Consider the following 26695-nt stretch of genomic DNA (forward strand, 5'->3'; position numbering starts at 1 on the left):
GGGCAATAGTGAAACTTAGCTTTAAAGTATATATAGCCCCCTTCCACATGAGATTTGTAAGCCTTTCACCATTTTCTTAATTAATTCCAATCATTCCACTCCAATTCTCTCTCAATCTTCATCCCCAACCTCCAAATACACACAAACATCTTTTCACACACTAACACCATTTTTGCACGAATCGAGCTTAAATTTATACTTTACATTTGGTATCAGAGCACAACAACTATATGTTGGCAGATCCAGAGCTTGATTTCGTGCAATAATCATCCAATTTTCAAATTTTTTTTTTCCAAAAACCGTTTCTGTTACGAACAGTGGGATTTTGATACAGTTGATCATATCTCGTAATTTGTATACCGTTCGAAGCGTCTTTCGATTACGATTTCATCCGTATATCATTTGTGAATTTTCGTTGAGAAACGAAGGAGATATCATTGATTTACTTTTCGAATTTTATTCAAAATGATCTTCAATGTTCTTCACCATTTCACCTATCAAATCTTATAAAATCATAGTTTTTGTTCACCAATAGATTCGTGATACTTTAAAACACATTCCTGTCAAATTTCAAGTTCCAATTCTATCTAAATCTCTAATTCGAATTTTAACTTTCTGGCGCGATTTTTGGGTTTTGAATCTGTTGTGTTTTGTGTTGAATTTTGTTCATAGATGTGTAGTTGAGGTGAAAACGAGCAATTTGCAAGTGATTTGAAGTTCTAACTCCTAGTAATTCAAAAGTTATCGAAGTTTTTCAAGTCATTAAAGGAGTTTTTGGTTAAAACTGCTTGTTGAGGAAGAAGATGATCTCAAGACGATCTTGATAGGACGATCTTATTTTGGCTCCTAAAACGATCTTCATAAGATCATTTTACTTTCTGTCCCTAAGATGATCTTGACAAGACCGTCTCACCTAGGATGATCTTGTTTACCTTATTTGGATCTATGTGATCGAGTTTGTGGCTGTGTGGTTTCGTGTTTTGGTTGGGAACCATACACTCTGGGTAACTAATCATCATTGATTGGTTTTGCTCAAAAATCTTTCTTCCAAATCTAAACGAAAATCTGCTCAAAAATTTCTAAGACGATCTTCACCAAGATCGTCTCAGCTCTTGAAACTAAGACCATCTCCTCAAGATCGTCTCATCTCTCAGATTCCAAGACGATATCTTTAAGATCGTCTCACCTTCACTTCTACATTTTCAAACCTTTCTGAAGACGATCTTATTCAAGATCATTCCATTTCCAAAAGTTCCAAAACAACTTCTCCTTAGATGATCCCTTTCAGATCGTCTTACATTCCATTAATTAATTAAAAAACGGCATGATTCATGGAGATTTGAAGTTTGTTAGCGCTCGAAAAATTTTCGTTCCGTTTTTGTGCGTTTTCGATGCGGTTTCGGCAAAAAAAATTAGAAATTATCAAAAAAAATTTCTATGATCATGATATCCAAAGTTTACATGAAATTCAAAGTTTCATAAGAACATATTTCGGCAGCAAAATTTGGAGGGAAACCTGAAATTCAAAAATTTTCAATTCTTAATTCTTCATTTCAATTTAAAACACAATATCATTTCATTTCTTTCCACCTTTGCTCAACAAAATGATTACGTCTTCAATTTTTGGTTAACTTCCTCACCCAAGACACCTACTTCATCTGAAATAAAGCTTCATAAAGGTGGACTGTGCTCATGTTGTACGACTACTTTTTCGCAATCTGAAATAACTCCTTGTCAAGTAATGAAGTTAATGATTCATTCGATTGCAACTGAAAATGTAAAGTTTCAAGAGGAAGTAGTCACGTTACAAGCTGAAAATGTCAAACTGAAAGAACAAATGATCTACTTTCGAGCTGGGAATGTGAAGCTTAAAAATGAGATGAAAGAACTTCAAGCTGAATTTGGAAACCTTGCAGTTTGGAATGATATTGACAAACAAACTTTGAAGAAGAATGATGAGTTGATGTCACAAATGAAAGCTGAGATAAAAGAACTTCAACAAGAATTGGAAACTTCCAACAAGAAGCTGAATGATAGTATCTTGGAAAGCAAATCAAGAGAACTTATTTTGCAAGAAAAGATTTCAAGTTTTCAATCTCAGTTGAAAAATGAGACATCCATATTCTTAACCATGGAGAGCAAGTTCATTGATGAGATGAACAAAGTTGAGAAGGAGAGACAAGATGCTTGCAACAAAATCAAGACTCTTGAAGAGAACTGTTTGTAATTTCAATCAAATGAAACATCTCTACAAAAGAGAATCTCTGAACTTGAGATGGAATTGCAAACACAATCAACACCTTGTGACACTCAAAGTGATGATGGCTCTGTTTATCATGATGCAAGTCCAATATTTCCAACTGAACTTGATGTTTCAAAGAAAGTTTCCATTGAGTGCATCCCAAAGAGCTCCAATGTCAATGGTTCATCAACCCCTGCCCGAAAGATGTCTCAGTTTACCAATTACTCATTGGAAAAGAGTAAGAAGTATTCAACATCATCTACAGTTGATGGATCAGTATCTTCAGTCTCATTCCTATCTTTTGAAGACAATACAACTTTCATCTTACAAGCCAAAGCTCAGTTGCCTAAGCTCACATGGAAATCAGTTTACAAACAAAAGTCAACTGAGAAAAAGACAATCAAGTACTCGTTTTGGCAACTCTACAATCTTGCACCTACAACAATTCATATGCCAAAAGTGAATATCTTATCCTCTCCACTGTGTCCACGAAAACTCAACTTTTCAACGACTTCGAGTTTTCACCCTCCATGGACTTCAGACTCAATTCTTTGAATCGATGACATGTACATTTGGAATGCCAAGACAAAAACCGTTGGGTCTACACAAAAATGGGTCCCAAAGGTTGTTTGTAAGTGATTCGATGAATATGGCTTATACACATGTCAGTGTATAACTCGGGCTAAAGATGTTGTTTATTGGACTACTACTTCATAATGGTTGATTCCCCAGTTTCGACTTCAAAGAAACATGATGAACATGCAGCCACACATTCATCATGAGGGGAGGAAAGAGAACAATGAAGTCGAACAAGTGTGTGTGCTTTCTTGAATTTTGATGGGGAGAAAGAAGAATTCATCAGATTGAGGGGAAGAAAGATAAATTGTTGACTATAGTGATCCCCAAATTATTCTTTCAAGATAGTTATCGCCAACGTGGTAGGTACGCCGCGGCTACACCCTATACATAAGCGTTGGTGGTATGCAAATATGATTGTTTGATCGAGGGGAAGTTTGTGATGAAAATGATGTTTGTCCAAATGCTTCAAGAGAGAGATTCATTAATTAAGGGGAAGTGTGACAAAGTCTAAAGGGCCAAGATCAAGTTTCCGTAATGCTTATACTCTGAGAAGTTCAAGACTTAAAGATACATTTTTAAGAAAAGTGTGAAGATTAAAGATGTAAAGCCACGTTTGATGGAAGATCTTGAAGACAATGAGAAAGCTTCGAAGACCTTCATCAACAAATTCGTATTTAAAGATGTTGTCATCCATGTATTACATTTCAACACCAAGGGGAAGAATGTTAGAGATAAAAAATGGTGCTAAAATGTAAGTATTTTAGATGTGGAAGGGGCGTTAGTGAAACTTAGCTTTAAGGTATATATAGCCCCCTTCCACATGAGATTTGTAAGCCTTTCACCATTTTCTTAATTAATTCCAATCATTCCACTCCAATTCTCTCTCAATCTTCATCCCCAACCTCCAAACACACACAAACACCTTTTCACACACTAACACCATTTTTGCACGAATCGAACTTAAATTTATACTTTATGATAAATGTAGAAAAGTTTGTGTTACGGTGCGGAAGTTAGGTGTTCATCAATGGAGGTTAGTGTGTGTTTGTGTGTGTTCTTGAGAGAGAAAGATGTGTATGTGTTTTGATTCAATCCGTGAAAATGTTAATCTATTACTGAAAAGTTATCAAAGGTATTCAAAGGTTACAAGTAATAAAGGATTGAGGGGTATTTATACCACATGGAAAACTTACAAAAGCTCCCCCTCAACCTTATAGTTGTTACACAAATGTTCATAAACTAAATTACAACCAAGCACTATTTTGAATTTCTAACATTCTCCCCCTTAGTGCTTGGTTGTTATCTTGTTCATCCATCATCATCTCTTCCTTTGTTGTCTTCTCCTCTTGCTTGCTCTTCTTTTCTTGTTCTTTCTCTTTTGATAACTTTGTGCAACAGTTGAAGTTGATGGCTTGTCAATTATCTTGTAAGAACTCCAAGTGTCTTTCCAATACTTCTTTGGGATAAAGTGCCAATTATCTCCCTCAGGACGATCATCTGGCAATCTGATATTATCTTGGAAATTGACTGGAGGAATATTGTGTGGACCATGCTTATGACTTGGATTCCGAAGAACCCATGTTCCAGTCTTAGTATGTCTAACACCTTCTTGAGCCTTTGGAGTTCTTTCAACAATGAGATCTCTTACTCTTTGACGTATCTCTATAACATCTTGGATACGTTTGATATGGTTCTTCCTCTGCAACTTGATGTTTACATCTTCATCATCATCAGCTGCTTCATCCAATACATTCAGAATACACAAGCAATAATTCAAAGTACCATCTGAGTACTTAGGAAGATCTAAAGCACGAATGAAAATTCTTCTCTTTAAACGATTGATGAAGACGAATCCATCCAACTCTTCAATAGGATCACCAATCTGATACAAATCGAGCTCATAACCTCCAGCCCTTTGATTTGGTCTTGTGAGATTGATTCTTCTAGTCCTTCTCTCCAAACCAATTTAAAAGTCATTAAACTCGTAGAATCTGATCACTGCTTGTAAATGGCTCTTCAATGCTTCATATGCTATGAGTTGATCAGGATTCTTGATTATCAGATAGGCATATTGCTTGTAAAGGAATAGAATGTCTGAGATCTTCAAGTGTTGAAATGACTCTTCTTGAAGCATATATATACAGCCATCAGCTCTGCGAACAAGCCTCATACCAGGAGCTATCTCAGGAACAAACATCCGTCTTACTTCAATGATTGGTAGATGAAATTGCTTAAACCACCATTTATGTCTCACCACATTTACAGCATTCATTAACTCCATGTATCTGTCTCTTTGATCATTGCGATGAAACAGAAAGAATGCTCTTAACCGGTTCAAGGTCATATTCAATCTTTCATCAGAAGTGCAGAAGATCTGAAAAGCTCTTTCTTCAAGATATCTGGCTCTGCACACAATCTCATCAGGTCTTGAACTTAAATCCAGAATCTGCTCATAGTTTTCCACAAAGTATCCTTCATTTATTTGCCAAATTTTTCTGCTTGAGATTCTTGGATGAATAACTCCTTGTGCAAGCTCATTTGGAGTTTCAAGATTCTCTGGATTGCTCAAATGATAGACAATTTCTTCAAATATGTCTTACCATAAGTTTCTTGTTGAGATTGAACTGGAGCATCATTAGGATCACTAGAATCAGATCATTCAGACTCACTTTTTTCAGCTTCAAAAGGATCATGATCACTTGATTCATCAGAAGTGGTGGAGTAATACTGAGAAATATGTTGAACAAGTGGTGGAAGTGGTAGATCATCAATTGGTAGTTCATCTGAATCTGATTCATTAACATGAGTTGTGGGAGTTGTAGAAGCTTGAGCTTGAGCTTGTTCTTGATTTCTTTGATCTTGAATATTTTGTTCTTGCAACACATCTTGAACATTTTGTTCTTGACCAGTTTGATTTTCATGACCCTCTCCGAAATCTCTAATATTCTCCCCCTCGGGTTGATCATCAGGATCTTGATCATCCCGACTCCTGGAGATATCGACCAGTCTGCATTGTTGATCAAGCTCACGAACCTGTTTCTGTAAAGCTTCAACTTCAGCTTGCTTTGTTCTTTCAGTTTCTTGATGTGATAGATAAGCTTGAAGTGAATGAAAGATTGTTCTTTTATGAGTGGAAAGATTTGGTTCTTCAGACCTCAACCTATTCAAGAGAGAAACAATCAAAGTATCGGTTGGGAGCCCACTGGTAGCAAGACGGTTTGGTGAACAATCACTTAAGTATTCAGTGGATGCAGATGATTCAGAAGAGAAGAACTTGAAGAAGAATGATGAGGTGAACTTGGATCAGGAATTGATTGATTGAGTGGAGTTGATGAAGTTATTGGTTGACTTGTTGGAGGAGTACTTTGAATTGATGGGGGTGTTGTTGTTGTTGATGGAAATGTAGATGCTACTGGAGTACGAATTACAAGAGCACCTTCAGTACGCAATCTCGGTAAAGGTCTTGATTCGGTGGCTGGGAGCTTTCCAGTTATAACATTTCTAGCCATGAGGAGTTCACTTCTTTGACCCTCCTCAATCCCTTCAACAAACTGAGATATCAACTTTTGGGCTTCAATAGGAAGAGGAAGAACAGAATCTGGCACTTCAGTAGCCTCAAGTGAGTCTACCGAGTGACCTGAAGACATCTTTACTGTCTCAGGATTTCCTGTTGGTTCAAAAGTATGATCAACAGTTGATGATTCGGCTTCGCAACCTGAATCTTGTGGGAAAGACAGGTAAATAACTCTGGTGTCACTTAGACTTGCCGTTATGCCTAAGGCATGAAGAGCAGATACAACAGATTGAGCTCTAAGGAACTCATACTGTCGTACAACTGATCTAGCCACTAAGGCGCCTTCATTCAAAGCTGGCGTGATGTTAGCAATGGAAGGACTTCCAAACAATCCTTGAGAGGGCACAATAGCCGATCTCTCTATGTTTGTTCCGGCAACATCACCTAGATGTGCGTATGGGATCACAAAAGGTGCAAAATGTGTCCTAAGTGGGGTACTAGACAATCGTGCAGAAATGAAGTCTAAGAGAGGAGCAGGTGTCTCTTGTTGTTCAACATTCACAATCTCAGAAGGAGAATGGAATGGAGTACGTGGATTTTGCTCGTGCAATGATGAGAGACTTCCGAATGGCGTGCGGAGGTTTGACTTTGCAAGAGTTGGGAGCTTTCATCTTCTAACCTAGGTCGAACCCGGCGTTTATAAATGTTTTGAACTAAGCAAGGCCAACGTTTTCTTTTTGCCTTTCTCCTAGCCCGGGCCTCTCAACCTCTCGGGTATTTTCAACTCCTCCCTCATTTCCTCCTTGTCCCTCCGGAATATCCATTACATCATCAGCAAATTTATTTGCAGTTTCATCATCAGAGTCAGTTTCATTTGAGTCATGTGCATCTTCAATTCTTGATCTCTTAAGGTTTTTTCGAATGTTGACAAGAATTGATTTTCTTCGATTTTGAAAATATGTTGGTGTTGGTGATAATGGAAGTGAAGAAGATGAAGGAATTTATGAGATGATAGTTTGAGATTGCGATGGTTCCATGGTTGGTGGAATTGGAGAATTGAATTCAGGAAGTGGTGAGGATTGATGAATAGGTATTTGAGGTGATTTTGGTGTTGATGGTGATGATGATGAAGTTGATGAATGTTGAGGTGACGGTGTTTTTGGTGAAGAAGAAGATCTCAAAGAAGATGTTTTTGGAGGTGGAGATCTAATTGGTTTCAGAGACCCAACAATTGACACTGTCTCCTCAGAAGATGCATGTGAAGAAGGTTCAACAGGAACTTTTTCTTTTCTTTTCTTTAACGAACTCCCCTTCTTCTTCTTTTGAAGTACTTTCTTGCTTAACTTCAACTCAAACTTTTGCTTTTTCATCAATTTTCTTTTCTTTGGCTCAATAGAACTGGATACACCCTCACGCTCTTTTCTTTTTCTCTTAGACCCCTCACTTGGTGTCCTATGCACAACTTGGGCAGGAACCGGGAGGCTTTCCGGTCCCAGAGTTGTTCTAATCCAGTCTATATAAGCCTAATAATCAGCATGGTTCTCAGAAACTAAATCCAACAAGTGTGATGGAATTAGATAAGTGTAGTTTGCCAGGCCGGAATCTCTGACATACTTATATTGTTGAAGCTGCACTTTTGTTGTGTTGAGAAGTCCTGGGATGCTTTTATCTTTTCTGACTGCTCCTTAAACAATAATTGTCAAAAACCTTATGAAAGGTATATACTTCTTGGGAGCGGAGACCTTACCAATGACAACTATTATAAGCTGGTCCCACAGAAGTTGAGCAACATCAAAATGTCGATCAAAGACGACTCCATAGAAAATGTACAGCATGTGTTGAGTCAAGTTGTCCATCCCGCGGTTGTATGGTGTAAAGCAGTTGCTTAGGATGGAGTAAACGTAATACCAAATCTTGGGTAGATTCTTCAATTGGAAGTCTTTGGTCTTGGTAAGAGGACCTTCATACCCAAGTGATATCAAAGCAGCGAACATGATATCATTTGACTAAAACTCATCAAAGTTATTATGACCATTAGAAACAGCTTCTGGAAATCTCAGAAGACTTCTTAAATCATCTAGGTTGAACTCAAATTCATATACTCTATCTTCAGAAGTAAGTTCATACTGAAAGAAACCTTGTCGGCGAAGTTCTGGAGATTTATGCTTTGGCTTTGTTCTCGAACTTGAAGGATCTTGTAGTTGAAAAAATCTGATGGTTCTCCACATTTGATACAAATATGCTTCAGCCAACTCTCTTTCAACACTAAGAGCATAAGATAGAGGATGGTTGTGAAGAATTCGTGGGACAATGGGAAATCCCGGAGCATTGAATGGATCTGAGAGAGCTCTGTTGTTTCTCATATTAGATGAGTTGTCGACAACAAGGATTTCTTCAATTATTTCATTTAGAGCGATCTCTTCATCTTGATGGATTTCTTCTTGGTGATCCATTTATATTTTGGATTTTCTGATTTATGACATAAAATGTTAACACACACAGAAATCAATGTTTGAAAAGCAAATAACAAGATTCATACAAATTATTTATATAAAATTCAAAGAGGTTCACAAAGGCAATCAACTCAGTGTGCTTTATACAAATAATTTGATATGAGAAAATAAACATAGAATAGTTAGATATATATTTTCATAGATAATCATAGTAAAGAAGTACACAAAGGCGTTCAATTCCTTATACTTTCAAATATGGAAATATATATATAACTTTGAAAATAAGATATAATCATATAAGTACAATTTATATGAAAATAGCAAGGAAGTACACAAAGTCATTCAATTCCTCGTATTTCACATATTTTGCAATTATATGACTATACAAAACACTTTGTCACACCACACAAGACAAATTAGGGTTTAGAAAAAAATTAGGGTTTTTGAAAACAAAAATTAGGGTTTCAAGAAAAAAAATGATTAAAAACTTGAAAATTTTTTCTAAGTATGGAAAATGTGAAATAGGACGATCTTGTAGAGATCGTCCTGAGATTTGACTCAGGTTTGATAAACAAATGGTTTTGAACAGATCATCAGACTCTTTTGCAGAAATGATTAAGTAGTACACAGACAGATGGGACGATCTTGAATGAGATCGTCTTAACATTTTGAAGAGAATGTTAAGAATGGAAAGATCAGTGGGACGATCTAGTTAAGATCATCTCAAGGTTTATGAGGTGAAAAAGATTTAAGTCTTGAAAAAAGAAATGGGACGATCTTGAGGAGATCGTCTCATTTTTATGCTTTGGAAAATGGTTAAGTATGGAAAAAAAAATGGGACGATCTTAATGAGATCGTCTTGGAAACCTTTGTTGAAAATCCTTTTTGAAGTGAAGGAAGATAAGACGATCTTGATGAGATCGTTTTGGAAAACAAGTGTCAAAAAAAAAAAACACTTCACTTCATTTTGGAAAATTTCTAACACTTAGAAATATAAGTTGAACTTATGTCAATTTCTGGGAAAAATTGAGCATAGTTTTCCCTTATATTTGAAAGAATTAGTTTTGAGCAAAACCGATTTCAAAAGAAATCAGTTACCCATTCATCTGATTTTCAACAATATCAACAACCACACAGCGTATCAGACCCTAAGACGATCCTGAAAAGATCGTCTTGGTCTTGGTCTCAGGGGTTTAACAAGTAAAACCTGTAAGAGGAAGTAAGACGGTCTTGACAAGATCGTCTCATTTCCAAGTCGTTTTGGAACCAAGACGATCTTATCAAGATCGTCTTAGAACCAACCCTTACTGAAAATAGGAGGATTTTGCCTAGATCATTTTAATTCCATGCAGTTAAAACACATACACAAATACCACAAAATGATTCTAATTAACAGCAAATATACTACAAAAACATTTCACCACCACAAAACACAAAAACTAACAAAAACAACCTAGAACAAATTAAGATCGTTCTAGGTCATCTTCTACAATGGAACAGGGAGGGTTAATTTTGAATTTTCAAAAACACAATTTCAAGCATTTTAATATGTAAAAATCATATACATATAGCCTAATCATGCTTCTAAATCATATTATATTCACAGAAACATCACCAGTTGCAAGAATTTCGAGCAAATTGAATAAATAAGATCTACTAGAAAGCTTCGAAATCTTACTTGAAGATAAAACTTTCAGACGATGATTCCATTGAATGAAATGATCTACTTGAAAAATGGTACACAACCCTGGTTTTGATCTTATTATTACTTCGAATTGGTTTTGAATAATTTGTGAGTGAGGGAGAGTAATCGAGTGGAAGTTTTACGGGAAAAAGGAAAATGGAAGATAAAATAAAATCATTAGATTCTCCCTCCAACTTGTATAGGAAATGGATCAGGTGTAGTTTGACTGGGTTTGACCCAGTTTGAAAAGTCATTGGGCTTGGTTTGAAAATTTTGGGCTAAAAGACTTAAACACAATACCACACATAACATAACAAATACACAAACAGTTAATCAAACTAACTCTAACTAATTTTTTATTGATTTTGCATTTTTCAATTTTTATATGTTTTTCTAATTAATAATGAGTTTCTTATCAAATAGTGCAAATACACAAACTTACCCTAGATTCATGAATTATCCTTTTTCTCCCCCTCAAACATTGCATGGTATTTAAGCACATTGCACATAAACATATCATGAATGTTTGACAGATAATGAATGAAGAGGAAAGAGATGAAGGATTTGTACAGAACATTCAGAGGCAAGAAAGTGCATTGGCAATGAGCACTTATTCGATATTGTTTCTTTGAAAAAAAACTCATTCCAGGATCGTGTGTTGAGAAGCATCCATGATTAGAATGCTAAACACAGACCTTTATTACCTACAAAACAGAAATTAAGTCTTTTTAGGTACCCACTTTTGAATGGGTCCTTTTGGGTTAGAGGAAACATTCAAGGTATACAAATGGGGTTTTTGAACAAGAGGTTTATTCTTAAAATTCATCACAATCCCCTTAAAATCAAAAATCAATGGTTTGGAAATCACAGTAGAAGATTTAGAATTTATTACAGACCATGGGTTAGATGTCCAACTTCTCCTAACTAGTGATTTAGCAGACTCTTGTGTTTTAGCATTTTGATTGTTGGTTTTCTCGGAAGATTTGATGTTCTGTTTCTTTGGGTTTCCAACAGTGAACCAACCATACTGATCTCTATATCTGGTTTTACCATTAGATGTATTTGTGATTAGAAAATCTTTGCTAGACTTTGACATCTTAGGTAAAGAACTAGATTGTGAGTCAACTTTAGGAGCAGTGGTTCTAGATACAGATGAAGAATTAACCTTGTTATTTGAGGTATTTGAAATGGGCATCTTACTTTTGACAGTTGGAGCAATCTTAGATTTAGATTCCTTCTTTGTTTCAACTTTAGGCCATTTTGGTGAAAGTTTTGCAAGTTCTTTCTCTACTTCAGGTTCAAAAACATGTTCAGTTTCCAAAAACTTATCAAGTTCTTTAACAGAAAAATCTGGAAAAGAAAATGGTGAAACTTTTTGTTGAACTTTGGGTTTGGAAACAGTTTTGTTTGTTATCTTTTCAATCAATGCTTTTGCTTTAGCCTTAAGATCTTTAGGAATCTCAACGTTGTGCTCTAGATTCACTTTATTTTGGTCAGTTGGGGTGATCACAGGAGAATCAAAAGAAAGTATCCTTTTCACAGATGAATCATTCTTGGCTTTCAAAGCTTGAATTCTTTCTTCAATTTGGAGAAATGATGAGAACATTGAAGAAGACATATCTTGAATCTCTTGAGAAGAGATTCTTTCACCCTGCACAGCTTTGTTAGAAATCTCACACTCTTTGGACTGAGTGGAGCAATTAGGAGAATGAAAAACATGCAGCATTTAAACAGGGGTGGTCTCACTTACCTTTGGAGTATGATCTTGAGTTTTCAAATGTTCAATGACCTTTTGTTCAGACTCAATTTTTTGTTTTAAACCTTCAATTTCTTTTTCCAATATGGTAGTTGGAATATAAGTCCTTGTTGAAACTGGTTTTGGACAATCTTTTTGAGAATCATTTTCAGGAATTGAAATGTTGTCTATTTCTTCTAACTCATAGATGGTTCTTTTATGAGTTTTCTTATATGTATCATTTAGAGCAACATAATCAATACTAATTTGATTTGTTTGTGGTCTTTCAACATCATCTGACTCAAAATCATTCTCAGAAGGTCTAACAAAAGTTTGAATCATGCCAAGTCTCAGAAGGTTTTCATCATACAAAGGACCAAGGTCTTCTGTTTGAGCTTTTGCCAAGTGTGCTGGATTCTCATATCCCAACCCAAGAAGAAGTTCTGATCTATCTATCTTTGACTTGTTGTAAAAAGCGGTGAAATCTAGAAGAGGATTTTGTTCAATTTTATAGATTTTCTCTTGGTAAAATAAGATATTTGCTTTCAAATCCTCAATTTGCTTTTTAAGAGTTTCAATTTCAACTTCTTTGAGAAAACAAGTACTGTTTAGATCAGAAATTTGTCGTTCATGTTTTTCACCGTTGGGTTTAAAATCTTTCATTTTATTTGTGAGAAACTCAACATCAGCTTGTCTTGCATTTGCTCTTATCCACTCATTGGTTTTCTCAAGCTTTAAAGTCTCAATGGTTTGCTTGAGTGAATGGACAGTCTCTTCAAGGTCTTGACATTTATTAGTTAAGTGAGCATTGGGGGAAACAACTTGAGAATTGGTACTTGACAAATGTATTTCTTTCAAAGAATCATAATTCACTTTGAGAGCTTCATGAGCTATTGAGAGTTCAGAAAAAATTCCATTCATTTTATTAAACTCTTGTTTAGCCATTTTCAAATTATTTTTCAAAGTAAGGTTTCGCTTTGTCAAAGTATCAGCAGTTGTTTGGACAGATAAGAAATCTTCTTTAGAAATGAAATCTACCACACTTGGTTTTGTTTGTGAGGTAGTTTGTGAAGAACTGGTTGTTGAAGTCATCAAGTAGTTGACATCTTCAGAAGCAGCAAACTTTGGTAATTCATCCCATATCTCTTTGGCAGTATGATCATCAGTTGCTAAAACTGTACAATGCAACTAGACTTCTAATATTTCAGACAATTCTATGCAGTTGACCTAACAAATTCCCCCTAATTGTCCAGAAATATTGCCAAGTATTTTCAAACTTGTTTCTATACAAGTTTAAGTTTGAAATACTTGAGTTTGATAAAACCTATTAAGTTTCCAATACATTTTTATAGATCATCAAATGTCTTGGGTTTAGTTTTAATTGTTTGTAGATCTTATCAAATATCTAACTTGTGAGTTACAATCTGGCAACTTGTATATACACAATTTTTACAAAGAAGTTACAATAAAGTAAACAAAATTACAAGCAGATAGATAGAAGGAAAACTTAAACAGATGGCCCTTCGCCAGTTTTCCTTATTTTGGCAACTGATGAAATTGGCTGTTTGTCCTCAAGATCAAGGCCTAATCTCTCTTCAATGTTTTCCTTGAACTTGATCAGATTTTGCAATACATATTCCCAGCCTTTTTCAACCTTGTTCTTCCTCTGCCTCCCTTCCAGCAATCCCAACATCTCCAAATGCTCAGAATGACCATACTGATGGACATCAGGGTTCTCAGTTGTTCTCTTGGGTCCACCAAAGTATTGTACCTCAACAACAAAATGTTTGGCACCAGGCTTGATCGATACTTTAACATCAGTGATCTTACCTCTATTGTGCCTTCGACGCTGTACATCAGATAAATATGAGCGAGCCTCTGATTCATTTGTCAGTTTAATCTTGCTCGTGCTCAGTTTTTGAGTAGCAGCTCGAATATCATCAGTTGTGGGTTCAGATGGTTCTACCCAAGTTCTCAGATTTGCATCTCTTGATAAAGCTTTCTGTTTTCTTCCTTTGGACTTGGGTGGAGTCAATACTTTGCTGACCACCTTCTTTACCTGTTCAATTCTCTTGAGAATCCCTTCTGACCTTATCTCTTTGGCCTTCTCCACCGATACATTCAAACACTTGGCATCAAGTCCAGCCTCATCATCTTGATAGTGTTTGTCCAGTTCAACTTCAAGCATTTCCTTCAGTGCATTGACAATCCTTGGATCTTCTTTGATTTTCTTGTATTCCACAAGTGTCAAGCCAAGGAGTTGAGCATCAGTTACATCAACAAGAGGGGTTGGAAGATTTTTCCTTGATTCGAATTGATTTGCCTTCATTTGTTTCTTCCTTTCCTTGACCAGATATCCCACTCTTGCTAATTTCTAACTTTCGCTTTCAGTAACTGGAGGCAATTGATCAACATTGCCAGTTTCCAACATGGGTGCATCGGTGGCAGGTTCCATAGAGTCATCAGTTGCAATGGCCTTTCCCTTATCCACATTCCCCCTTACCACATCTTCAAAGGATTCAATCACCTGCTCACCAGCCTCAGTACTGGTAGCAACAACCATCTCCTTCCCTGCACCAGAAGTTTCAACAAGAGTGCGAGGGGCATGAACAGACCTTTCTCCCTTGGCAGCATCTAGTCCTTGCCTTATAGCTTCAAAATCGGCATGACTGGAGGGCAAGCGATCTAGAGGCTGCCATGATTGCATTGTCTTGCACTCTTTGAAGACTCCACATATCATGCGAACTGTCCTCCACAGATGATTGATCTCTTGTGACTGAGTCATTACATTTCCACTTGTTTGTTCTTGACTCTTTAAGATTTGTTTAAGTATGGAGAGAGCATCTGGAGAAAGCCTAGTTGCAAGGACTTCCTTAACAACTTCCTGCACAACCTCTTTACCTTTACCAACTTCAGTGGTCAGATTTGATATAGCTGTTGAGTGATCAGACACTTTGCTGGCCAGTGTATCAAGACTGCACCTCAACCGATCGATCTCAGATGTAATGGGAGTGAGATCAACCTTTTCAATTAAACTTCTCTCACTGGCAGCCAAAGTTTCTTCAATCTTGAGACCCACTAAAGAGGCCAACTGACTGCCAAGCTCAGTCACATCTAGGCCAGGTTTGTTACATAATTCTTGCACCTGCCTTTCCAAGTTCTTAATATCAACCTTTGATGATCTGACAGTATTGTTCAGTAGGTTGGTTATTGAAGATGTGACTCCAGATTGAGTCAGTGCGAATGCCTCCCTTAAAGATGTTGCCAGTTGGTTGGAGGATTCCACTAACTCATTGAGCTTGCCAAACACCAAGTCCTCATTAGCTGAGAACTTGTTTATCCCAGGTCAACCACTTTGACATTCTGCATATGATCCTTTTGGTACCTGGAGAGGGACTTGGTGTTTTTGTCCAGTGTCTTTTGAATCTACTCAACCCTCGTGAGAAGGTTTGAGAGATCGGCTTGGAAAGACACAAATTGACTTTCCAGTGACTGAGGAGAAGGTGTCACTGGACCAGCCCAAAAAGCTACAGGTGCAACTGGATGAGGTATGACAATATTTGGTTCTCCAGTTGCAGTAGCATCAGTTGATAGAAGAGGAGGGGTTGTAGAAATGAAGGGAAGAGATTCAAATTGTAATTCATGCTGAGAATGCTCAGGTGTGAACGACGGCGATGGTGGTGTTAGGATGTGTCTATTTCTAGGCACACCCATAGAAGAAAGTAGTTGGCGAGAGGCGCATATTGGAGGTATATCTGAGCGTTGTAAGTTTGTTGGGGAAACTGAAACTTGAGGTTCTTGGGGTTGACCAAGGAGAGAAGGGAGCTGATCAAGTACAGTTGCATTAGCCATCTCCTGGTGAGATTCAGTCTCAGATGAATCCGAAGACTCAAGCTGAAACTCACCCTCATTTATGCCAAGATCCATAAATGTTGGGGGTGGCTGAACAGGTTGTTCAGACTCCTGATGACCAGTTTGAGTATCCTCAATGGTTTCATCAGTTATAGGATCCGTTGCCAAGGCATCTTCTCCCTAGAAAGAGGTAACTGGAGCCTCAACTACAACTGCTTTTTTCTCAGTTGCAGTATCATTGGTCGCGGCTTCAGCGACCACAATCACAGGCTGTGACTGGTTAGATGCAGCAAATCCTGATCTGGATCTTCTTCTACTTTTGGTAGATCTCCTTGCTTTTGGAACCGCCTGGATACCTGAGGGGAGGTCTCCAGTTTCTGCCACAGTCACCGCACCTGCAGACGAACTAGTGGGTCCCTCATTATTTTGAGGCCCGCCCAGTTGTCTTTCTGACTCACCGGATGGTGGTGCATCAGTTCTAGAGAATGCAAGTAGCATTCTTGGGGAAATCTGGACTTCATCAGAAGTGGACACAAGATTGTCCAGATTCCTTAAAAATTCTGGCACATAGTATAAGGATTGCGTGTTATTGTACTCTTTTCTGCCCAGAATATGGATGAAACAAAGTGATAGAAATCGAGAGAATGGGACACAAGGACCCCTGTTGCCTTTCAACTTAAACACCAGGCTTCTAAACAAAATATTTGCAAAATCCACCCTCAGTCCATTCCATAGGCAGTATGCCATCTCTGCCTGGAAGGAGTTTATCTGGTCCAAACCACCAGAACTCCCACCCAAACTTTCCACCAAGTGGACCATGAAGTACTTCAAGGATGGTGAAAGCCCTCTCATAGTAATAGATCCCTTGGTCTTCAATGCATCTCCCTCCAAAACTTCTTTATTTCCCATGTCAAGGAAGACCTGACGGAAATTGATATTGGAAGGAATCACCACTGGACTTTCATCTTGTCTCTAGTAACTGAGGTTAAGGGCCTCCCTCAATGTTCCAGTGGTGACGGTACACGGGACTGACCCATCCTTTAAAGAGAAGGAGATGGATGAGCAGTCATCAGAAAGAGAAGCTGTGTACCAGAACTCGCACAAGTATTCGTGAAACAGCTTGCTTGGGTTCAGAGAAAAGGCATCGCTGAGGGGAGAAATCCGAAGAAAGGATTGGATTTTCCCAATAAGAGAGTCAGCGGCCTGGTGCCCTTGAAGAGATGTCATTGGATTATTTGGATTTAATTTTATTGATTTAGAACTAATGGGATCACCAATAGCACGAGAAACATTTTGTGATGGAGTATACTCAGCAGTGAGTAGATTCACATCATGGGAACGAGATGAAGAAGAAGATGATTTAGGAGCCATTTCTGATATTGGATTTAGGGTTTTGGATTTAAAGAAGAAAGAGAGAAAGGGATCTCGAATTGTGAATGATTGGAAGAGTAAATGAAAGGAATTTTGAGTGACGTAAATGAGAAGGATATTTAGTGGGGGTATATATATAGGTAATAAAATATTACCAAAATATATACGAAAAGATATTTTAGTCCCTAAATTTTGAAATAATTTGTAAAAAATTGATTTTCAGTAATTTTGAGAATTCAAAAACATTTAATACCTCCCATCAAGCATTTAATGCTATGACGGCTGGTATTCCCACTCACCCACTAAGTTCATCAATTTCCATAAAAAGTGCAGTAACTTTCAGCAAAAAAAGTCTTGACACGTAAGACATGACAGGTGACGTTTGTGAGTGCGAGATAAACACTCGAGTAACATTACGTGTCACAAGTATCCACCAAGTAAAACATAACGTTATGAAATCTGGCTGACCACCAAGTTAAGACAAGACCAAACTAGCAAACTGGAGAAATTTTCCAGATGCCAGTTTCAACTGATGACTTTCAGTTGCTTTTTTCAAGGAAAGATAAAACGAATTTTAATTTGAAAAACATTTTGAGTCTTTTCCCCCTAAAAATATGATCCATTTGATCAATGACTAATCTTTGAGTACATCAAGGCGTTCAATCTCCAACCAATCAAGGATCACCTGGACCATCCTCAACTTGAGGGCCTCTCCAGTTTAATGAGGATTGAACATACCCAGTTCATTGATGAGATGTTTAAAAGTTTTCTCATCAAGAGGTTTTGTAAAGACATCAGCTAACTGTTTATCAGTGGGGATGAAATGTATTTCAATGTCTCCTTTCATAACATGATCACGAATGAAGTGATACCTGATGTCAATATGCTTTGTCTTTGAGTGCATCACTAGGTTGTGAGAAATAGCAATTGCACTGGTGTTGTCACAAAAAATTGGGGTTCTTGAGTATTTCATACCATAATCAAGCAACTGGTTTTTGATCCAGAGAATCTGGGCATAGCAACTGGCCGCAGAAATGTATTCTGCCTCAGTAGTAGACATTGAGACCAAAGTCTGCTTCTTACTGGTCCAACTTACCAGTTTTCCCCTTAGGAAGTGACATCCACCAGTTGTGGATTTTCTATCAATCTTACAACCTGTATGATCTGAATCTGAATAACCCATTAGATCTAACCCTGAGCCTTTGGGATACCAAAGACCAAGGCTAGGGCACCCTTTCAGGTACCTGAAAATGCGTTTAACAGCATGCAAATGTGGTTCTTTTGGATTAGCCTGAAATCTGGCACATAGACATGTTGCAAACATAATATCTGGTCGACTGGCAGTTAAATACATCAGTGAACCAATCATTCCACGGTATTCCTTTTGGTCCAATGGTTTGCCATTTGGGTCAGAGTCCAAATTTAATGGAGCTGAAATAGGTGTGGTTTTTGATGGGATAGAATCATATTTGTATTTTCTTAACAAATCTCTGACATATTTTTCTTGGTTAATAAAAATACCATCCATGGTTTGTTTGATTTGTAAACCTAAGAAAAATGTTAATTCACCAATTAAACTCATCTCATATTCTTGAGACTTAATTTTCGAAAACCTTTTACACATTCCATCATCAGTTGACCCGAATATAATGTCATCAACAAAAATTTGTACCAGTAAGATATTACCTTTTTCTTTCTAGATAAACAAGGTATTATCTATTGCACCTCTTTGAAAACCATTTTTGAGAAGATGTTTAGTTAGAGTGTCATACCAGGCTCTTAGGGCTTGACGAAGACCATACAAGGCTTTGTTCAGTCTATATACCCAGTGAGGATGCTTTTCATTTATGAAACCTGGAGTCTGCGTAACATACACTTCTTCTTCCAACTTGCCATTCGGAAACGCACTTTTGACATCTATCTGGAAGACCTTGAATTGCAAATGAGCAGCATAAGCCAAGAAAATTCTAATGGCTTCAAGTCTTGCAACTGGAGCAAAAGTTTCATCGAAATCAACACCTTCTGCTTGACAATAACCCTTGGCAACCAATCTTGCTTTGTTCCTTACAACGTTGCCATCTTCATCCATCTTGTTCCGGTAGACCCACCTCGTTCCAATGGGTTCTTTCTTTAACCCTAGAGGACAAGGAACAAGTTCCCAAACATTGTTCCTTTCAAACTAGTTGAGTTCTTCTTGCATAGCTTCAACCCAGCTTGGATCCGCCAAAGCCTCGTCAATCTTCTTCGGTTCAATCAGTGATAAGAAGGTGACGTTCAAGCATTGATCACTTGTGGCTCTTCTAGTCTGAACCCCACTATCTGGATTGCCAATAATCTGCTCGATGGGATGAGCAGCAGTCCATTTAGTGTATTGACTAGGTTGATATACTACAACATCAGTGCAAGACACCTGACGATCTCCAACAGATGTAGCAACTGGAGGAGGATCAGTCCAAACTACTTCAACTTCATCATCAGTGTAAACTGGAGAGTTAACATGATTATCTTCAAACAAAGGTATATCTTGAAGAACTGGAGAAGCTTGAACTGGTTTTGATGTTGTTGTGGCACGTACATCTGATCCAATTACCAGTTTTTTAGGCAGGTTAAAACTGATAAAGGGATAAAATGAGGTGTCACTAGAGCTCTTCTTTTCTTTAACCGGTTCCAAGACTTGATGACTGGAAACAATTTTTGGTGCAGTAACTGATTGATGAACTTGATCAGATACACCAAAATCAACTGGGACAACTGAAGATAAATCAAGGGTTGGTCTTTTGTTGATTGCTTCATTTGATTCATCGAATGTGACATGAATTGTCTCATGTACCTTTTGGAGTCTATAATTATAAACTCTATAGGCTTTTCTTATATCTGAATACCCCACAAAGATACCTTCGTCAGCTTTTGCATCAAACTTTCACAACTGACTAGAATCGTTTAAGATATAAACTGGACAACCAAATACATGAAAGTATCCAATATTTGGTTTACGATTCCTGAGGACTTCATAGGCAGTCTTCCTATGTCTCTTGACATAAACTGACCGGTTTCGGGTGTGACAAGCAGTTGCCACAGCTTCAGCCCAAAAACAGGTGGGAAGACCAAATTCAGATAACATACTTCTGGCAGCTTCAATCAATGTGCGATTCTTTCTTTCAACCACACCATTTTGCTCTGGAGAACGAGCTGACGAGAAGTTTTGAGAAATGCCAGTGTCAATGCAAAATGTCTCCAATTCTTTATTAATGAATTCTGTACCATTATCACTTCTCAACTGACACACTTTCTTGGTATACTTGAGTTCAATTCTTTTGATGAGAGAGATAATTTCACTAGGTGCATCACTCTTTGATCTGATAAATATTACCCAACAAAATCTGGTGTATTCATCGACCACAACTAAAGTGTATCTCTTGCTAGCTTTAGTTTGAACATTCACTAGACCAAAGAGATCCATATGAAGCATGTGAAGAGGTTCAGTGATACTGAAATTCTGCCTGGTCTTGAAACTAGCTCTTTTCTTTTTGCCCATTTCACACCCTAGACATGGCTTCTCCTTTTTAAAGGAGAACAAAGGTATCCCATCCACCAGTTGCTTTCTTGACAACTTGTTGATATTTTTGAAATTAAGGTGGGATAACCGTTTATGCCACAGCCAGTTGGTGTCCTCATCAGCCTTGACATAGAAACAATGCTCTTTTGGAGCAGGCTCCATGTCCATGATGTACACATTCCCTTTTCTTGGTGCAATCATAACCACCTTCCAATCCTTGTTAAAAACAGTGCCTTGAGCAATATCGAACAGTACCCTATATCCATCATCACAAAGTTGACTGACACTTATCAGGTTATATTTCAAACCATTAACAAATGCAACTTTTGTGAACTGGATATGCCCATTGTCAACATTACCATATCCTTCAGTTTTCCCACTTCCATCATTACCAAATGTCACTGCCGGTCCATCACAGACAGTGAACTCTTCCAGCAGGGGCTTACATCCGGTCATAGTCCGGCCGGCAGCGCTGTCCAGATACCAGATATTCTTCTTTCGATCGCCCTGCACACCCTAGTAAATAATTAGTTATTTTTGTGAACCCATCTTTTCTTGATGGGTCCACTAGACTTCTTCTGAGAAGTCCCAGGAGTTTGACTTGGTGTAGAACTGGATGAAGAAACTGGAGGGTTCTCTCCAGTTTCAGGAGTAAAAACAATTGGTTTGAGAAGAACTTTATCCTCCTTTTTCTTTTCAGAATTTGCTCCTTTCTGAGCAGATTGTTTTGTCTTTTGTTTTTGAGGAGGGGTTTTGACATTTTGTTTTTCAACTGAAGAAGATGAAGCTCCTTCCAAATTTTTAATTCTGGCAGTACAACTTTGTACCTGCCTTGACAAATTTTGGAGTTGATTCTCCATTTTTAACAAAATGCTTTTCTCATCAGGCTACTGGCCTAAGGACTTGGGCTCAGCGGGGGTTTTAGTCTTTTGAGTTGTGGACTCATTTGACTTGTGAGGTAGAGGATTGTCACCAGATTCCTTTTTAACTGGAGCTTTAGCCTTCTTGGCTCCAGTTTTGACCTCAACAGGGTTGGTCTTAGTGGATTCAGATTTGGCAGGGTTAGAGGAATCATAAGGAGTTTCAACTCTAACAGATTCTGGCATTTGGTGAATTGTGGGTAAAACAGCTGTCATCTGAAGATCACCAGATTTCCAGGCAGTTTTTTGAGCATCAATGGTTTTTGAAAAAGCGTCATAATTTTTACCAGATGCTTGTACCCAAGAATTGATAACCATGTGTTCCTTTTCAAAATCAAATTTTAGTTTTTGGTTATCTCTTTCCAATGCCTCATTTTTCAAATCTGATTCTTTAAGAGCCAACTGGACACTTTTCAAATCATTTATTTGACCTTTCATGTTGTTAAATTCAACCAAAACTATTTCCAAGTATCTTTCACAGTCAGTTCTCATGGTTTTAACAAATAACAAGTCATCATTTAATGATTCAGCAATATCCAGTTTTAGTTCTGAATCAAGCTCGACATCGTAATCCCTTACCTTCTTTAAAATGATGTCAACCCATCTTCCAGAAACAACATCATCTTTCACCACTGGTTGTTAATTTTCTAATGCCATGAAACACACATCTCTAATCTCTTCCTCATCATCAGATGAGTCATCAGAGAGATCCCATTTCCCTTCAGTTTGAGCCATCATGCACTTGTTCTTTTCTTTCTCTTTTTCTTGTTCAAGAGACATGAGAGCAATCTGGGCCTTAAGTTTCTTGTATCTTATAATCATCAGTTTTAACAAAATTTGGGACAATAGGACCAGTTTGGTTGTTCATCTGACCTTTCTTACCACATTTGTAGCAAATAAGATTAGCCTTATCCAAAGAAATTGAACTGGAAGCATTATTGGACTCATTAAATCGATTAGATTTATGCTGGAACCTGTTAAAGGTTTTAGCAATCATGGCTACCAGATCATCATCGTTAGTTTCCTCATAACCATTACTTAGATTTGTGGTTAGGCCAGAGTTCAGTAAGTTGTTTAACATTTCCTTCATAGAATGTAACTGGACATTCTCAGTAGACATTAAAGCAGCACAAGGTTGCCCAGTAAAGTTGGCAACCTTGGAACTCTGAGCAAGGTTTAAAACATCTTGCTCAGCCAATATTCTTGCAGCATCATTATCTTCAGTGAATCTGAAGGCTCCATAAAGGGAAGCAAGAGTATGGTTGTGCAAGGTCTTACCTTGTCTTAAGACAAGAACCATGTGTGCCCATTTGGATGGCAAAACATCACAGAATTTTTCAAGAAGAATATCCTTATCCTTCTCCATTCCCAAGCCTCTAAGTTGATTAATTAGGCCAGTAAATCTGGTATAAGTACCAATTAAGCTTTCATTGGGAAGAGCAAAGAAGCATTCATACTTCTTGTTAAGGCAACCTTTCTGGTGACAATGGTGTCATTTCCTCCTTCAAACTGGAGAACTATATCATCCCACATAGATTTAGCACTAGGAAATAGCACAAGTGTTGGAATTAGTTCCTCATGAACAGCAGCAAGGATCATGTTTTTTAGTCTGGTATCAAGATCAACCAGTCTGCGATCCTCATCTGACCAATGTTCCTCAGATTTTTCCCTGGTGCCTCTTCTCCCAGTAGGGTCGAGAAGAGGGCTAACACCACTGGACATGGGTATATATGGTCCATCCTTAAGGATTTTCAACATATACCTCTCTATCCCACCAAAATGCAAGAGCATTCTAGTTTTCCATGTACCAAATGTCTCACCATTCCCATCGAATTTGGAAACAGAAGTGTTGGAGTAATGTACATGAACATGGTTAGCTCCAGGTGTAGGAGGAGGAGGAGGAGGAGGGTTAGTATTTAAAGGAGTTGTAACATTAGGATTAGATTCATTTGGACCAGAACCATTCTCACCTTCAGCAGCCATCGAAGCAGACCTAGGTTATAGAATTGAAACAATTCAACCTGCCTGCTCTGATACCACTTATAAGTCCCAACTATTACTAGATGGGTGCTGAAGACACCTCTATGTCAATGGTGAGTGAACTTTGCAACACAATCAATTAATCTGGATATGACCAGTTTGGATTGATTGTGTACCAGGTTAACTGGAGTTAATATATAAAGGTGACAGAATGTGCAAGTAAAATACAATGCAATAATATAAATGACAAGTATATAAATTGGTGAGACAATATGTAATTTTCAAGTGTATTTTATTTATTAATTGTTTAAATAAAATACAAGGTTGTTGCGAAACCAAGATAATACAAGAATCGCGGTTGACCTCCCACTTTCTTAGTCTAGCCATCCTTATTAATAGGAACAAATCTCCTATTTATAGGAAATTAATTTTATGGTTTTAATTCTTCCTGCTGCCATTGTCACGGACGATCGTTCGGGTTGTAGATGATACCGTTTGGGCGGGTACACCATCAAGCCCCCAGTCCGAAGGGAGGGATTATGCTAAAAGTCCGTTCCTTTGGACTTATATTGACATTTTATCCTTTTGCCGGGGGTATGTTTAAGATTTTGTGTTATATTTTACTTTGAATGGTTATTTAACTGGGTAGGTGTGCACGTATCTCGGTGCCTTGGATCGACGGTTGGTGTTTTCCCTTCTTGATTATATAAAAGGTGCGTCTTCACTTGCTCCCTTTGTTAAGATCTTCTTTATTATTGGTATTTGTCTTCATTTTTTCTTTTTCTCCTTCAACTATCGCCGCCAAATACTGTTCCTTGTCTTCTGACGCTTTTGTTTGTTTGTGTTAGATCTGTTATGATGTCTTCAAAAAGAAAGGTTGCTGATGTTGTTCCTTCTGTCTCGTTGTTTGATCTGATTGATGCTTTTGTGAAGAAGGGGAAAGGCGTCGCTGATGTGTCACCCATTACCTTTTCTGGGACGACTGCTCGCAAATTTATGGAGGAGGAGCTTTTGTCGAAGAATCTCGCTGATCGAGATAATCTGTTGATTAGTGGTTTGTGTCGAGAGTATGAATATTCTCAGGACATGCTGAAGGAGTCACAATTTGTTGTTGGTAATTTTTTTTGACAGGATATCAGATCTGGAGAAGAGGTTATCGGAGCAAGATGTGGTGGTTAGGGCTTTGTGTAGTGGTTTGGCGAAGCGTCATGATGAGTTGTTGAAGAGGGATCTTGAGAACGGTGATCTTTTGAAGAAGGTGGATGGTTTAGTGAATCGGGTGATTCCTTATGTTTGTGAAACACTTGCGACTAGTCCTGAAGCGGTGAAGCTGGTTGATTTGGTGGTGAATACTTCGAATAAAAAAGGTGTGGTTTCTATTACTCATTCTGAACATGACCCAGGGTACGTGAAGGTGAAGGAATCGTTCGATCAGGCTATCAAGAATTTGGATGCATATCAAAGTAGTTTCATTTAAGATATTACTCATTTGTCTGATCCTGATGTTCATGATTTCCTGGCTGTAAAGCCTCGTTTGGACTAGACTTTGCCATGGATGTATTTTCAAGACTTTGTTTATAGTTTATTGTTTTGCATGTTTTCATATTTATTTGCTTATAGCTTATTTTAATAGTAATGAGGTGCGTTTCGTTGGGTGACTTTCCCAGGCGTCCCTGTCAGCGTGTTCCCTTTGGACGCTAGGTAGTGCTGAGGTTGCGACCCTCCAACGTCCTTAGTGGGACTTTAAGAGACAATGAGCCTCTTTTTATCACTGTGCATATGTATATTGCTTCAAAAATGCCATTTGAGTCTTATTGTTTTATTGAATGACTTTAGTCATCATAATTATCTTTACAAGAAATGTAGGAAAAATATTTAATAATAAAACCTTCGCAGGTTGGTACTGTTCCATGCTCTATCGACCGGCTCTCCTTCGGGGGTTTCTAGTTTGTATGCGCCGTTTCCATAGGCTGTGAGTACGCAGTAAGGGCCTTCCCATGTGAGGCCCAGTTTCCCTTTATATTCCTTCTCACTTGCACTATTTAGTCGCAGCACATAGTCCCCTACTTTATATGTTGTCGGGTTGACCCTTTTATTGTAATACTTCTCTATTTTCTTCTTATAAGCTGCTTCTCTAATCGCCGTAACTTCCCTTCGTTCCTCAAGTAGTTCTAGATCGACCCATAGCTCATCGGAATTTCCCTCCGCGTTCATCATCCTGTAGGTTGACACCTGGAATTCTGTGGGTGCCACAGCTTCGGTTCCGAAGGCCAAACTGAAGGGAGTTTCTCCGTTGCTTCATTTCGGAGTAGTCCTGTTTGCCCATAGGACCTGAGGTAGTTCGTCAACCCAACCTTTGTGGCTTCGCCCCGGCCTGTTTTCTATTCCTTTGACTATTTCCCTGTTGGTTACCTCAATCTGTCCGTTTCCTTGGGGATGGTATACAGATGCAAAAGATTGTTTTATTTGGAGCTGTTTGCAAAATTCAGGGAAGGTACCTTAAGCGAATTACGGTCCGTTGTCAGATATTATTGTGTGTGGTATTCCAAATCTACATATTATGTGTTCCCATACAAACTTCTTCATTTGTTCTCCGTTAGTGGTGGCGAGCGGTTTTGCCTCTAACCATTTGGTGAAATAGTCGATAGCCACAACCAGGAATCTCTTTTTACCCGCGGCTTCGGGGAGAGGACCCACCAGATCTATTCCCCATTGCATGAAGGGCTACGCCGAAGTCATTGAGATCAGATCAATCTTGGGTTGTCTCGGTACGTTGGCTCACAATTGGCATGCCTCACAATTCTTCAGA

This window comes from Erigeron canadensis, chromosome 6 (assembly GCF_010389155.1).
Source record: "Erigeron canadensis isolate Cc75 chromosome 6, C_canadensis_v1, whole genome shotgun sequence".
Taxonomy (NCBI): domain Eukaryota; kingdom Viridiplantae; phylum Streptophyta; class Magnoliopsida; order Asterales; family Asteraceae; genus Erigeron; species Erigeron canadensis.